Source organism: Protopterus annectens, chromosome 2.part0, assembly GCF_019279795.1.
Source record: "Protopterus annectens isolate FY-2018-M chromosome 2.part0, PAN1.0, whole genome shotgun sequence".
Classification (NCBI taxonomy): domain Eukaryota; kingdom Metazoa; phylum Chordata; order Ceratodontiformes; family Protopteridae; genus Protopterus; species Protopterus annectens.
In genome coordinates, this window is record NC_056728.1 from 707185766 (window position 1) to 707202129 (window position 16364).

The 16364-nt window shown below is 40.5% G+C and overlaps 1 protein-coding gene across 1 annotated transcript in view; it reads right to left on the bottom strand.

The window, feature by feature from the left end:
* Positions 1–16364, bottom strand: part of ECPAS (Ecm29 proteasome adaptor and scaffold) — a 2158898-nt gene that overhangs the window by 460523 nt on the left and 1682011 nt on the right. The window lies entirely within an intron of this gene.

Genomic DNA, 16364 nt, shown 5'->3' on the forward strand with positions numbered 1-16364 from the left:
TTGATCCCAAGTACTTAAACTCATCCACCTTCGCCAACTCTACTCCCTGCATCCTCACCATTCCTCTATTCTCACTCTCATTCACACACACATATTCTGTCTTAGTCCTGCTGGTCTTTATTCCTCTCCATTCTAGAGCATATCTCCACCTCTCTAGGTTCTCCTCAACCTGGTCCCTACTCTCACTACAGATCACAATGTCATCTGCAAACATCATAGTCCATGGGGACTCCTGTCTGATCTCGTCCGTCAACCTGTCCATCACCACTGCAAATAAGATAGAGCTCAGAGCTGATCCCCGATGTATTTCCACCTCCACGTTAAAAGCATTTGTCACTCCCACTGCAGACTTCACCAATGTCACACTACCCTTGTACATATCCTGTACCACTCTTGCATACTACTCTGCCACTCCTGACTTCCTCATACAATACCACAACTCCTCTCTAGGCATCCTATCATATGCTTTCTCCAAGTCCACAAAGACACAATGCAACTCCTCCTGACCTTCTCTATATTTCTCCAACAACACTCTCTCAGCAAACATCATATCTGTAGTGCTCTTTCCAGGCATAAAACCATATTGCTGATCACTAATCATCACCTCCTTTCTTAACCAAGCCTCCACTACTCTTTCCCATAACTTCAAGCTGTGACTGATCAGTTTTATCCCTCTGTAGTTACTACAGCTCTGCACATCACCCTTATTCTTAAAAATAGGTACCAAAACACTTTTTCTCTACTCCTCAGGCATCCACTGTCTTTCCAACATTTCATTAAACAATCTGGTTAAAACCTCCACTGCCATTTCTCCTAAGAGCCTCAATGCTTCCACTGGTATGTCATGTGGACCAAAAGCCTTTCCATTATGCATCCTCTTCATAGCTGTCCGTACCTTCCTCCTTGCTAATCTGTTTCACTTCCTGATTCACTATCCCCACATCATCCAACCTTCTCTCTCTCTCTCATTCTCTTCATTCATCGGCCCCTCAAAGTGCTCTTTTCATCTGCTCAACACACTCTCCTCACTTGTGAGTACGTTTCCCTCACTATCCTTTATCACCCTTACCTGCTGCACATCTTTCCCAGCTTGGTCCCTCTGTCTAGCCAATCAGTACAGGTCCTTTTCTCCCTCTTTAGCGTCCAGCCTTTCATACAACTCTCCATATGCCCTATCCTTAGCTTTCACCACCTCTCTCTTTGCCATGCTCCTCATCTCCTTATACTCATGTCTACTTTCTTCATCTCTCTAACAATGCCATATATATATATATATATATATATATATATATATATATATATATATCTACACACACACACACACACACACACACACACACAAGGTTTGCTATCATATACCTGAAATGTACTCGGTCGACTGCGAAATTCACAATGTCGAACACCAGAATTTCTGAAATACATGTCGACTGCTACCTAGGGACGGGTTTTAACATGGGTCAAGATAGGGGCAGATGTGTATTTCGGCAATATCAGTGTTCGACATTGCCTACGGTCGACATTCCGATTTTCGAACAAAGTGGCGTCAACCAACTTCACCTCGAATAAATGATAGTAAACCTATACATATACATACATACATATATATTCACATACATACATATCCTACCCAGGAAGACTGAATGTTGTAATTAAATCAAAGGTGCTTTAAGTATTAGTTTAAGGATGTGCACACTTATGCAACCAGCTTATTGTATGTTTTTTTACTGTTTATATTTTCCCCTAACAGATTTGTTTGTTATTCAATTGAATTGTACAGGTTATAGGTCACATTAAAGGTGGGAAAAGTTTTGAAATGATTTATTGTGGTCTCATTTTTTTATATCACAAAAATCTGGCATTTTAAGAGGGGTGTGTACACTTTTTATATCCACTGCAGATTTTATATACATACATATATATATATATATATATATATATATATATATATATATATATATATATATATATATATATATATATATACGGGTCCACTTCTTAATTTCAAAAGATCACAATCTCGAGATTCATGATATCTAACCCAGAATCTCGAGATTGTGAAATCTCAAAATTAAGAAATAAAAAAGACATGACAACTGTTAAAACCATGTTTTTGCATGGGACACCCCCCCACACCCCCCTGCAACTTAAACATACTAACTCCAAGATTGCGCTACAATGAAGAGAACAGCAATGTTCCTCTTCTGCACTGTATAGCAATATACATTACCACACTCTTCACTGTAGAGCAATCTAGTAGTCAGTATATTTAGGTTGCAGGGGGTGTGGTAGGTGCAGGGGAGATTGCCCCTCTTTTAGCAGTTGTCATGTTTTTTTTTTTTTTATTTATTTCTTAATTTCGAGATTTCACAACCTCAAGATTCTGGGTTGATATGAATCTCGAGATTGTGATCTTTCGAAATCAAAAAGTGGACCCACGTATACAATATATATAGATACACAAACACACACACACACACACGCATAGAGAAAGATTGGTATTAGGTGTCTTTATTGCTTTGACACTGGGGGGAATACCCTGAAATCTGGGAGCTTTTGAAATGTTAGGCAGTAGCCTAGTCTTACTATTTTGTAAAACCCACTTGTACTTGATTACTTTTTTCTCCACTGTTTTGCAAACAGGGGTAATCTTCTTCCTATTTTCTCTTGGAGGCAAGGGTGGCAGGGATGGGTTGTGATGAGGTTTTCTTGGGGGAGGACATACTGTGAAGGATCATAGCCATCTAATAACCTGCAGTTCTACCTCTGGAGCTGATTTGCCACTTTTTAGTAAATATGCTTCGTTATTTTTTCTATGGCTTTTCTTTGCTTTGCTTGGTGGAAAGTGTCAGCTTTTATTCAGGTAATTTCTAGCAGACCTTCTTCAATTCCCTCCACACAGATACAACAGACTGAATGGTTAAAAAGCTGGAAGAAAAGGGGAAAACCAATTTTTCATCACAGAGTCCAAAGAAGAGCTCCTTATACAAAGATGCTTCAAGAAGCACAACCTTAACATGGTCAGGGAGGGACTGGCCCCTCCAGCCAGGCATGTCTCCAGGCTACTGAGCCTGCACCAGCTGCCTTGCATGATTCATAAAGTGCATCAATGCCACAATACATGGAATGCCTAGCATCCTGGAGAATAAGCTGTTCCCCTTTATCCCCATTAACATGTCTCAACTGTTCATAGACAGACTCCTGGTATTTGAGCATGTGAACTGGCAGTTAAGAGCCCTAAAGACAAGGATAGCTGAGGTGCATGCTTTTGTACCAAAATGGTCAAGAATCCTCCTCTCCGAAGCGGCTCAGGTGCCATAGAGGGATAAAGCCCTGACTATGGCCCAGGCAACCCAGGTTCGATTACAGGTTTGGTTGATTGATGGAGCAGGAGGGAGGGGTGGGCTTGCCTGTACTACATGGGGAGGCATTCATCGATGATGCTTCCAAAGGTGAAGCATGGTCCAAATAAATAATTTCTCCTCAAATGTAGTGAATGAGTGCAGGGGACAGGAAAGAGACTGGGTAGGACATAATAAGAAAAAAAACTGGAGACTCCAAGATGCTCCATAGGCTCAACTACTGACCGGTCCCAACAATACCAGAATATGTTCAGGGGGTAGGAGATTAGCTGGTAGACCCAGCATGGACATGGGACACTATGGTGCTGCGGCTATAGAATCATATTAAGGCAACCAAAAAAAATTATGCTTACCCCTTACTGGAATCAAGAGACAATGCAGCTGGATCTGCACAGGTTTCTTACACAAGTGCTTATTGGGCTCATGGAGCCAGTGTATGTGGTCTGGCTTCTTAGGAGTAGAGAACTGGGAATCTAGCTGCAAAGATCTATCATGACATACACTGTCCAGGACTTTAAGGACTAGAGGGATGGGCAGGGGTGTAATTTCAGGCAGGTTCAGAAACTGCCTACACCTGATCTGGGCCTGGGAAAACTCTTGAATGCTAGTTAAGGATATCCTCCATCAGGTGGTTTGGCTGGGGGCAGGATGTTTTCAAAATCTGATTCAAGAAAGGAAGCATAGGAGAAATTATCTACACAGGCCAGTTATTCTGCCTCAGAGTCGGAGGAATTTGAGACCTGCTGGGGAGAAGTCTCTTCCCTTTTTCAGCCTCTAAATTTCATGGAATCCATAAAACTGCATGCCAGTCTGAATAAGTTCTGAGAAGTGACCTGAGAATATTGGGTTTGAGACCTTTTGAGACCTTGACAGCTTAGGCTAGGAAAACATACTGCTGGTTACTTTGCTTTCAGAGGCTTAGGTCTCAGCTATAGTGTGGAGTCAGAATAGAAGGCTCCATGCCTGAATCCAGTCTCCTTGACCTCAACTCTTACAAAGATCTGAGAAGATGACACACTCACCCTCTGTAACCAGGTCTCATGTGTCAGATGCCAGTACCTGCAAAGTTGCTTCAGGCCTGACTGATAATAAGAAAGCTTTGATGCTGTAGTGGTATCAGGTGGGATCTGTCATGAGTCTCAGCCACACCAACCATTGGAAATGGGGCTGTGAAGGTGCCTCACCACTATCTGCACCATGGGGGGGGGGGGGGTAGCTGTCAGACAAAGAAATAGTGTCTTCTTCCTAAGAACTCTTCCCTTCTGTATGTTTCTCCATTGACAGGGAGCCCAGTCGATCCTATTGCATTTCTAGGCTAACTACATGACCCCTGTTGCAATGCTTTTCCCAAAGATGCGGGCCTACACTTAATAGTTCATTATTTAAAATAGACACTCTCGAAACAGTTGGGCATGCTGTGCTCTGGAAAAAGGGACAAAGCATACAGAAATCTCTGTATGGAATTGGTTTCCTACACCTAAAACAATTACTGACTTTTGCTGACATCTATAAATTATATCTTTAAAGAAAACACAAAAAATTTCCCAGCAGGAAACTTAACTGGAACTCAGATCCAGGCGACCCAGGTGGACTGACAATGCAAAGACAATGAGCAAGGCATTCATTGGGTTGCAGCATGAAAAGAGTTAAGATGGCAACACCTGACTAGTCTTTAACCACCAGCATCCTGATGTCATAAGAGAAGGCAATCCGCCAAGCCAAGGGGATAGAAGTGCGAGCTCTGGCATTTGAGATTGACTCCGGCTCCTGCAAGCGGGAAATCCCAAGAGTCAATACATCAGCAGTGAACTACAAAGACTATTTACTCTTTACAAATAGTGTTGAAGTTAAAAATTAAAATACTTCATACTGTAGTGTAACTCTGAAAAAGCATCTGAAGCAGTGAAATAGAAATGCAGGTCAGTCTGATGGAAATAATACAGATTAAGGAATTTAAATGTGATACTGGTGCAGATTGCAATACTTTATCAGAAGATGCTTTCAAAGCTTTCAGCTTGTTTATCACTCAAGACAAAGCTATATGTAATGCTGCAAACCACTCAGGTGCTCTTGGATTCCTCTCTGTGAATAGCCCTCATTTTGGTATATCAGTTAGGACTGCTCCAGCTTGCTGAAGTCAGCTGTTAACCAGTGACAGTAGTCATCACCAACAAAGTTTCAAGACTAAGGCAAAAAGAACATCAACTTCTTTAATATGAATATAGGTGCGCGAGAGATAATGGCTAAGTGCTATTCATCTATCCGCTTTTTGTTTCTTCTTTATCTTTGTCTTGTGAATCTATCATTCTGCAACATAAGTTCTAATTTCAGTCTTGCATTGTTAAATGCACCAACTACCATACTGTGCTGCCATTAATTGCCTTGCTCTATTTGGAGCCAGAGTTGTAGCTGATAATGATCTGAGAAGCCAGGCTGGTTTAAGAAACAGTTAAATTACATAACTAAACTCATTCTGGCCACAAGGCAGTATTAAGTAAAAAATAAAATTCTGACATGCCTGTTCAAGATAAAGCATTCAGCTTCCTTTTGCAAATATATTAATAACGTAAATGCTTTGGGCTATGTGGCTTGTGAGAACCTAAAATACCAAGAATTCACAGTGTAACAGTACATATATATGTTCAAGACAGCTCGCATATTATCACAGCAGTGATATCCTACATAACTATGCTTATTTATTCACATGTTTAGGAACTTGCCTGGTGAATATCATGTACCAAGATGCTGTACCAATAATACCTTCACCAAGAAACGTATCTGCATCATTCAGAAGTGAAGCAAAAAATGAACTAAATAGAAAGCTTAGGTTTCATTAAGAAATAAAGATAACGTGTAACTGAAAGATTAAATGACCAAAAAATCCATGTCACCTCACACCCGGGAATAAATCAAAATATTTATATAGTGCTTTTATCTGTATCACAGAACAGACTTCATAAGATGACAACAGACCAGTTGTCTCTGGGTCAATAGCTTTCACTGATGAAATATGCTCAAATGAGAAAGTGTTAATAAACAGTGTATAGATATAAGAAATTCAAATAATGTGTCTATGATAAACAAGTTCAGGTGGAAAGAGATCACATATCTATGCAAAACATATTCAGAAAGACCCTGCTTAAGGCACACCGTAGTTTGACAAGGATTTTACTTAATCTATAAAAGTACAGATAAAGCAAGGAGCTACATATAACAGATATATTAAGTATAAAATATTTACCAGGGAACCATGATATGCCAGAAGAGGAACTAGAGATTCTTTGGGCAATACCACAATTACCAATGAGAAAAGAAGGGAAAGAAATTTTGCACGATTTATTGATACTTCTTTATTTAGAAATGCAGCTACTGAAAAATGTCACCAGGAAAGGATGGCCTGAGAGTCATTTAAGAAGAAAAGAAATTCAACCTTATTTTTCTTTCAAAGAAAAAATAAACTGCACCCAAGGCCTAATCTTTAAATTTAACAAAACAGCAGCTGTCAATCAGCATAGAAAACAAATGCCTGAGAAGATGGAAGTAATCAGATCTGGGGACATTAAAGTGTGAAGAAATAGCAAGAGATATGTTTTGGCCTGGAACATCAACTCAAACAGAAAAAAAGTGATACACAGTTGTTCAACAACAATCCTCCTAAAGGTCAGATGCTAGCTCGCCAGGTTCCAGATCACTTCTGGAGCAGAGAAGGCAGACTTGTTCCAGTTCACAGAAGCCATGTACTTCACACCTTAGTTTACATAACAGCATTATATGTTCCTTGAAATAACAATGACAGACACAGCAAATGTAAGTATGATTAGAGTTAAAGCTCATATTTGCAAGATAAGATGTTATTGGATTTGAAAATGGTAAAAGTGCACAGATCAGGAATTCTGAAGATTTGTGCAGGGCTAAAGACACAAACATAAAATGTCCAGTCCAGATGATCTTGAGTCCAATGGACCAGTGGAATGAACTACCCAAACAGTGAATAATATCAGGAGGAAGAACTACAGAAAAATCTGTGATGACTGTCATCTTGTAGTTTTTGGAATGCAGGAACACTTCCCTGATAGCCTCAGGTCTTAGGCTATATTACTAATGCATGACAATCAACAAAAAGGAAAAGAAATGCCAGAAAGAAACCATAAAAAACAGAAACAGAAACTGCAAAATGCTGCCAAATGTACAGGTTGAAGGTCAAAAAGAAATCTTCAAAAGTTATGGGAAAGTTAGTTGTCTAAAGCAGAAATAGTTGGCAAAGGAAACAAACTATGACCATATTAAGTTTGTGGTGAAGATGGCAAGCTACATAACCGAAATTCTAGACATCTACAGAGGGCAAATATATCAAAAATCAGATTTGCATCAAGATAAGAAAATAGTACGCTCACAACCAGTCCCATTTCAACAAACTACAGACTGTGAAAACTGTGATGGTCAGGAACTGCAGACAGGAACTCCTGAAATAATGCTTCCAACTGAAGATGTTCTGCAGTTTGACCTGTCCCAAAAACAAGACAAAGAAGAGCAGCATAAACAGCTCCATTAAATACTTCAGAATATGGTAGACCACTGAAGAAACCAGAAAGATATGTAAACTGTTCCGGAGAGGAAGAGGATCCTACAGAATGAAAAGGTTGCTTTAGTAAAATAAGCTTTAAATATGTAGAAAAAGTTTTGTTTTGATGTAAACAGTTTGAGACATGCATAGTACTGCTAACTTATATTAATCAAGGGGATGTAGTGCATATACCATATAAAAATATTTTAACTTAAAATCAACTGGGATATTAGATATAGGATATACATAACTAACTCACTCACTCATGAGTGCTTAATGCAGTACACAAATGTTCCAGACAATATAGTTTCAATACAGACTTGATAGACAGTGTATGTGTGTTATTTATTGAGCTGAACACACAGAATATATAAGTGCATACAAATGCATTCTTACTGCCACTTGATTAATGAGGGGACTCTTCTAAGTAGTAACTGGGATAACTTTCCCTCCTTTCCAAATTTAGACAGTTTTGCAAACACAGCAAATGTGCCAGATAAAGAAACCACTGTATCTAGTATGAATAGGAGACAGCTCAGATGGTGTAAAGGTATGTTGTTGTGATTGAAGTGCACAGGGTCCTGGGTTTAAGACTTGGGAAGTGATGAAATACCTCATTGAAAGAATCACAGGCCTAAAGCAGATGCTATATACTGTCCATCTAAAAAAACTCCAGCTATACTCTGTGGCATATCGTCTACTCAGAGGTGATCTCTGCTTAACATACAAGGCCATGTCAAACCCTGAGCTGTTGGACATGCTCCACTTAAAGAAATCCCAATCTATCAGAGCCACGCCTCCAGGGATCTAAACCTTGTCATCACAATAAACAAAACATGCTGAAGGGATAGGTTCATGATCCAGAGATTCCCCATACTCTGGAATAGACTGCCAATACATGTCAAGCAGAGCGCCTCCTTGGCCCTCTTCAAAAGGAACCTTGCGATTGGATGGGACAGGAAATTCACCCCGGGGATCATGTCAGTTGCCCTGCTAGACAGGGGTCCAGGGAAGTAAATATTGTGGGAAGAAATATCCAGGGAATTGTTATGGCTAGGCTTGTATAGGCCCCTAGGGCCGATAGCCTAGTACCAACCTATGAACCTATGAGACTGCATACCGAAAAAGCTTACTGAGAGCTGTTACTACAATAGACCATAACCACAGTAACATGTCTACAGAACAAGGAAAGCTGCTAACGTACAAATGACCTCCAACTGCAAAACTTGCCAGAAAACAGGAAAAGGGTGCAGCTCTTACTGGCTTGGTACTACAGTGGTTTAGTCAGGGCTTGAAAGCCCTGGAGAATGACAGAATGCAAATTGAAAGCTTTCACCTTGCCTTCATCACAAAGGCTTGACTTATGTGTACTTTTGTATTTTCTTTTGTTTTTTTCTGCCCTGCCGCTGACCATCAGCTCGTCACCAGCTCCTTTCCTCATTCACTGGGTGTACTGGACCCACCTTAGCCTGCTCTAGACACAATCCGACCCATGTCCAGGACTGGTTAGGAGACAAAAGGATGTTGGTGCAGCATCATAACACCTGTAGGGGAGGGGACAGAGTGTGCCCTATTTCCTGTCATCCAGCGGCAGCTTTCCAAGCCTCACAGTCACTGCCTTAGGGAGATTTATGCACACTTCCATTCATGGTGCAACCACCCAGCTTAGAAGCTAACCACTTACATAGCACAGACCTCACTAGGCGCTTACTGCTGTTGAATGCAACAAGCCTAGGCTGCCCCCCCCCCCCCCAAAGATGGGAGAACTGATGTTGGCTGCTCACTCTTATCCTACCCTTGCTGCCCCTCCATAACATGCCTCCTGCTAATTGTACATTTGTATTTTTAATGTAAAGAAGCCATCACTTAAACAAGTAAATCCTGGGAGGGGAGAAGATCTGTCAGATGACTAACTGTGAATCTGAAGGTAATACAGCTCACATGAATATGGTCTGAAAGTCATGAAGTCCTTTGCTTGTGACACAGAAATGCATTCTGATGTGCTACCCATGGAGCACTGAAGGGCTGTAGCTGGACAGAGACTTGATGACAGATGCAATTTAATTTGCAAGGTGGTCTGTTCCTTTGATTGGCATATGAACAAGATTATTGCATACCAGTTCCCTGAAACAAAGTCATGAATGTAGTGACTTGTGTGTTAATAGCATTGCATTGCTGTGTTTCATTAGGGCAGAACATTTTTTCTTTTTCTACACATTTACATTCCTCTTCTTCTTAACCATTTGATATTTATGGTAATACATGAAGATGAACAGCGGAGGCATATATGCATTGACACAAAGCCTGACGTTCACAGTTTATAGTAGGTTGACATGATTTGATTCACTACAGCTGAGTTAGAAGCCAGTACATTTAGATATGTCAAATATGGTTTCAGTTTTATGCCCACTATGCTGGAAGTAATGCGCATTAGCCATCGGGTGGGGGGGGGGGCCCAAGAAAGAAAGCGTGAGCTGTTGGACATGCTCCACTTAAAGAAATCCCAATCCCTCAGAGCCACACACTCCAGGGATCTAAACCTTGTCATCACAATAAACAAAACATGCTGGAGGGATAGGTTACTGACCCAGAGACTCACCAGACTCTGGAATAGATTGCCCATACATGTCAAGCAGAGTGCCTCTCTGGCCCTCTTCAAAAGGAACCTTGACGATTGGATGGGAGAAAGGAAATTCACCCCACGAATCACGTCAGTTGCCCTGCTAGATGGGGGCCAGGGAAGTAAATAGTGTGGGAAGAAATAGCCAGGGAATTGTTATGGCTAGGCTTGTATAGGCCCTAGGGCTGATAGCCTAGTACCAACCTATGAACCTATGAGAGCTTAATTATGGAGGGACAAACAGTGTCCATGCTCTCAGTGTAATTCTAAGCTGCATTACCAAAGCTTGGGTGGAGGCAAGGGAATTGCAATCAGCATGTAAAACAGTTAATATTACTGACTTATGCAGCAACTCTGGAGAACTTTTTTTTATCCTCAACTTCGCATCAGTGAAAGCACTAGTATAGGGACGGCCCAAGGCACCAACTGGTCTAGGTACAACACAACTGTTCATCCTAGCCCCCCTCCCCAAAAAAACATTAAGCAGATCTTTGATAATTATCTTAGATTTTGAACAAGGGGACACAGTACTGGCTTGGGGCTTTAGGATCACAATGTCGCCAGGGGACACCAGTTCTGATGAGAATGCAGTAATGAACCCTCAGGCAAGACGATTAACATGTTATATTAATATATAGGGTGTTTAGCTCGGTGTGTGGCACAGAAATATGAAACCCTGACAGTGTGCCAAACATCCAAGGACTTCTTACCAAATAAGATGCTGGTGGAGTCAGAAAGGAAGGATGGAATAAACAGTAAATGAAGGCATGTCTATTCTAGGAGGAAGAAGGCAGTCTGACCCACTGCATGGTTTTCACCCAGCATAGTGAGCCAAGAGATGCTGTTCAGAAAGCTGTGTGCAAGTGCAGTAGCCACACAGAAAGTGCAGGAGTAACTGGGAAAGTACTGTGGGATTCAGCAGTGTCAGACTGCTATGAGGAGTGAGTGGGGGGGGTCACAGCCAGTATGTAACCCTGATGGCTGTCTGTATAATGACTTCCTGTGATGGATTCTAGCTCAAAGTGGAACACTTAGGTTGGTCAGTTCACAGGAAGGCTGCAATCAGCAACCAAAAGGAAGAAAAATTACTCTATTAAAAAAGAAAAACACAAATCTTTCAAACTGGGTAGTAAAAACTAAAGAACCAGAACCAGAAGGTGACAACTTTTAAACATTTAAAAAACAGCTGAAAACATCTAATGTTTTAATAAAAAAACACAATGTAAGTATGCACTTTTGTCTTCTGTCAGAAGACTTCAGCAGACAGATTGTGAAGTTATGCATATTCACTTAAATATAATAAATGTGAAAATGTGCTTATATGAAATCATATGACAAAAAAAGTTAGGTGATATTAAAAAAAACATGTTTACAAAAAAAAAAAAAGTACACAGACCTGATCCTTTTTCTGTTTAATACTGGATTAAAACTGACTGCCCCATTCAACTCCAGAAGTTTACTAGCATCTAAATTTGTCACACAGCCTACCTGATTTCCAACTCAACTTCCTAATTTCCTGCACTGTACTCATTATGTGTATGTTCAAAGAGCACTAAATAAAAAATATTCCGAAACTACTACAAAGAACTAAATATGTATACCATGCAAGTGTCTTCAGTCTTAAGTTTCCTGTTTGTTTTCCATACATAAAAACCTCCATATAACGGCCATAATACAACATACACAATACAACATAAACTACACTATCAATCACAGTTGCATATGACATGACCTGAAGTGACACTTAAGTCAGTAGATGCAGAATAAAAATGAAGCGCGTCTGAAAAGCCCAAGAGCTGCATGCCAAACATTACAGTTATCAACCCTTCCTGTACAACCCAAATAAGATTTTCCACCCTCTTCAAATATTGTTTAAAATTTCTACCTTTTTATTAATAAATTTAGTATTTTCAAGTAGCTGAATAATATTAGGACATGCAGTTAAAATATTCTATTTAGTCCACAGTGTCTTCTTAATGTTCATAATGTTAACTGTAATGTTAAAGGTCCAGCTATTGTCCAAATGTTCCACTTTCATGTTGTTGTTTTCTCATACTGCCTCAGTTCCCAAAAAGCTTTTATTAGTCACTTTTTTGTATAATCTCTGCTTAAACCTTCTTATGTAACAATATCAGCACGTCTACACATTATTTCCCATTGCCAATGAGTTGTTTATTCTAACCACTGACCAGATTTTTCTTGACATACTTGGGCTACATGCCATTGTAGTGCAACACTATATTACTAGCTGAATTCTTGAAAGAGATTATCCAAGTGCAACTAACTCTGGGCAAGACCGCATTCCAAACTGTAACTTGCTACAGATCCCCCACCATGCCCCATGATTCCCACTCCTCATTTCTTGATACACTAGAAAATATTAGGGTACAACCCAACACCCTAATAACGGGCGATTTCAACTACCCCACCATTAACTGGGAAAACTACTCATGTACCAACTCTTTTGCTTAACGTTTTCTGGAATTCATAAATTCCAATGCCTTGGATCAACTTATCCACACCTCCACCAGGGGCAGTAATATCCTAGACCTGGTATTTACCAACAAAGGCAACTGGTGTTCCATACCAGAGGTCAATTCCTCGTTGGTCAGATCCGACCACAAGCTAATCACCCTAGACATCCACATCCCGCCCCCACCCCCATTAGGGAAACCACCGTAAAAATTTTCTCCAAAGCCAACTTCACGCTTCTTAAGACAGAAGTGGCAAACTTCCCTACACCCATGCAGACGGACAATAGCGGTACGACTGCTGAATCCTACACAAATGCACTTTATAAGCACTTACACAAATGCATGGACCGTGCTATCCCTAATAGAACCAAGATGCTATCCTCCAAAAAAGGAAGCCAATATGGTGGTCCCCTGCCATAAACAAACTCTACAACAGAAGAAAGAAACTGTTGCAAAAAAGAGTAAAATCCCATGATTGGAGGAACTCCCTGGTCAGCCTCAGTAAGAAGCTGAGATCCCTCAAAATCCTCCAGAGCTAGTTACGAAAACAAAATTGCCACTGATTCTAAAGACAACCACAAAGCATTCTATAGCTATGTCAAGAATCTCAGTGGCAACACTCAGATCTGCTACGAGTTACAGCACAATGGCACTAAACATACAGAACCAACTGATATTACCAACATCCTGGCAGATAGGTTCAGTGCAAACTTTACCCCCCTCTCACCCCCTACAGAGCCCATCTCTATACCGGAAGAATACAAAGTTCCTGTAATCATGGCTGAAAGGTAAAAACCACACTCTCCAAAGCCAAGAACACAGCATCCACGGGACCTGACAACATACCACGCTGTGTTCTACATGAACTACAGAATGAAGTGACACCCCACCTAAGCACCATGTTCAATCATAGCCTCACCTCAGGCTTTGTGCTCACTGAATGGTGCACAGCAATGGTTATCCCACTTCACAAAGGGGGAGCCACCACAGACCCCGGGAACTACTGCCACATTAGCCTAACGAGCCTGTTCTGCAAGGCCATGGAACGTATCATCATGGAACTTCTAAACAAAGACATTGGTGATCTCCAAACTCTGTGCCCTACCCAGTTTGGGTTTGTAAAAGGCAGATTGTGTCTACTAAACCTGATTAGACTTCTTTGAAGCAGTCACCAAAGCCGTAGACGAGGGTAAGGTGGTTCACACAGCCTATCTAGAACTTGCCAAGGCTTTTGACACCATCCCCCACTCTGGAAATATAGATAAATTCACTAAACTAGGTATAAATCCCTATGTCACAAGATGGGTTGCCAACTGGCTCACTGACAGAACCCACACTGTGAAAGTAGCAGACTCCAAATCCGACTTCAGACCAGTGACAAGTGGAGTACCACAGAGTTGAGTCCTGGGTCCTCTCCTGTTTGGTATCTACTTTTCTAAAGTACAGCCTAACACAGAAGGTCTTTGGCTAACGAAGTTCGCAGATGACTGCAAACTAGGAGCCATAATCGAAACTCCTAATGATGTGGACATCCTACAAAAGGGCCTCACTGAGACAGATGCCTGGTGTCAAAGCCATGGCCTCAAGCTGAATGCAAAAAAGTGCATGGTCATCCCCTTTGGTAAAAACTCTGTACCCATGAGCTACCACATAGGTGGTAGTCTACTTAACACCGAAAGCATGACAAGAGACCTTGGGACACAGGTAAACAGTAGTCTCTCCTTTGATAATCACATTGCCACAGTAGTCAAGAAATCCTTTTACGTGACACATCTCATCACAAAATGTTTCTCATCCAGGAAAAAAGAGGTCATTGTTGCCCTCTACTCATCACTCATTAGACCCATTATAGAGTATAATGCCCCTTTTGGTATGTACCTCACAAGACATCTACAACAACTGGAAAGGCCGCAGAAATACCTCACAAAAATGATTACCAGCCTCAAACAGATGCCCTACGAAGAACATCTCAAAAACTCCAGCTTTACTCCATCACATATCGCCTACTCAGTGGCGATCTCTGCCTAACATACAAAGCTATGTCAAACCCAGAGCTGTTGGACATGCTCCACTTAAAGAAATCTCAATCCCTCTGAGCTACACGCTCTAGGGACCTAAGCCTTGTCACCACAATACACAGACTATGCTGGAGGGATAGATTCCTGTCCCAGAGACTTACCATACTCTGGAACAAACTACCTATATATATCAAACAAAGCTCCTCATTAGCACTCTTCAACAAAAATCTTGATGACTGGATGGGAAATAGGAAATTCACCCCAGAGATGACCTCTGTGGCTCTGCTTGACAGGGGCACAGGAAAATAATTTTCTTGGGTGGCGAAAGCCAGGGTACCTTTTTGGCTAGGCTTATATAGGCCCTAGGGTCAATAGCCTAGTACCTACCTAGGAACCTGTAAGATGGCAGACCCTAAATTATTCATATTCTTTGGATTATAAACACTAACATCCAAAAAGTAGCTCTATATGTACAATAATTGCAGATTTCACAAAAAATTGGAGATAAACTGCTTATTGTATATAATAAAAGGAAAAAATATGAAAATAGTTCAGAAGAGGTTGAAAAAGGTAATAAAACTAGGAAGATCCCTAGTATGAATAAATGCTGTTCAAATTGTAGACATATACATGTTTGTGAACAATTTACTATTAATACACACAAATTTAGAGTTTTAGGTAGCGGAGTGGTCTACATAGCACTATGTCCCAGGTTTTATATAGGCAAGATGGAGTGTAAATTGAAGGATAGGGTACGCAAACACCTTTATGCTATAAAAAAGAAAGAATCTAACAATCTAACTAAGCATATCCAAGATAACTCAGGACATGAATTTAGATTCATAGTAATGGAAAAAGTGTATCCAAATATGAGAACGGGCCTTGGTCTCTAGTTTTAGAAAAAAGAGAATTGTACTGGCAGCTCGTCAGGTTTAAATCAACAAACCTCCATTACTTGACTTTTAAAACTTAAAGAACTTTCTAGGCAAAGGTATATTTTACGACTTTGCGTTATGGCTATTTATGTTTCTGTTTAATGCATTGATGATTTGAACAAATAACTGTGGATATTTTGCTGTTTAAAGACTTATGTTTATATTACAATATATTCTTTTTAAAATAAAAAGGAGTAGGGCACTTTAAATGTAATAATTACTGCGGGGGGGGGGGCTTGGCTATCAAATGACTTTCTTAAAATGATTCAAAAGTTCTATACAAGTTTTTAAGCTTTGTAAATATTTCATCTGATGAAGATTTACTATTAAAACAAAAGCACTTATTTTCTGATAACTTTGTGGCATCGGCTTATTCGATATGGTCGGGGTCTTA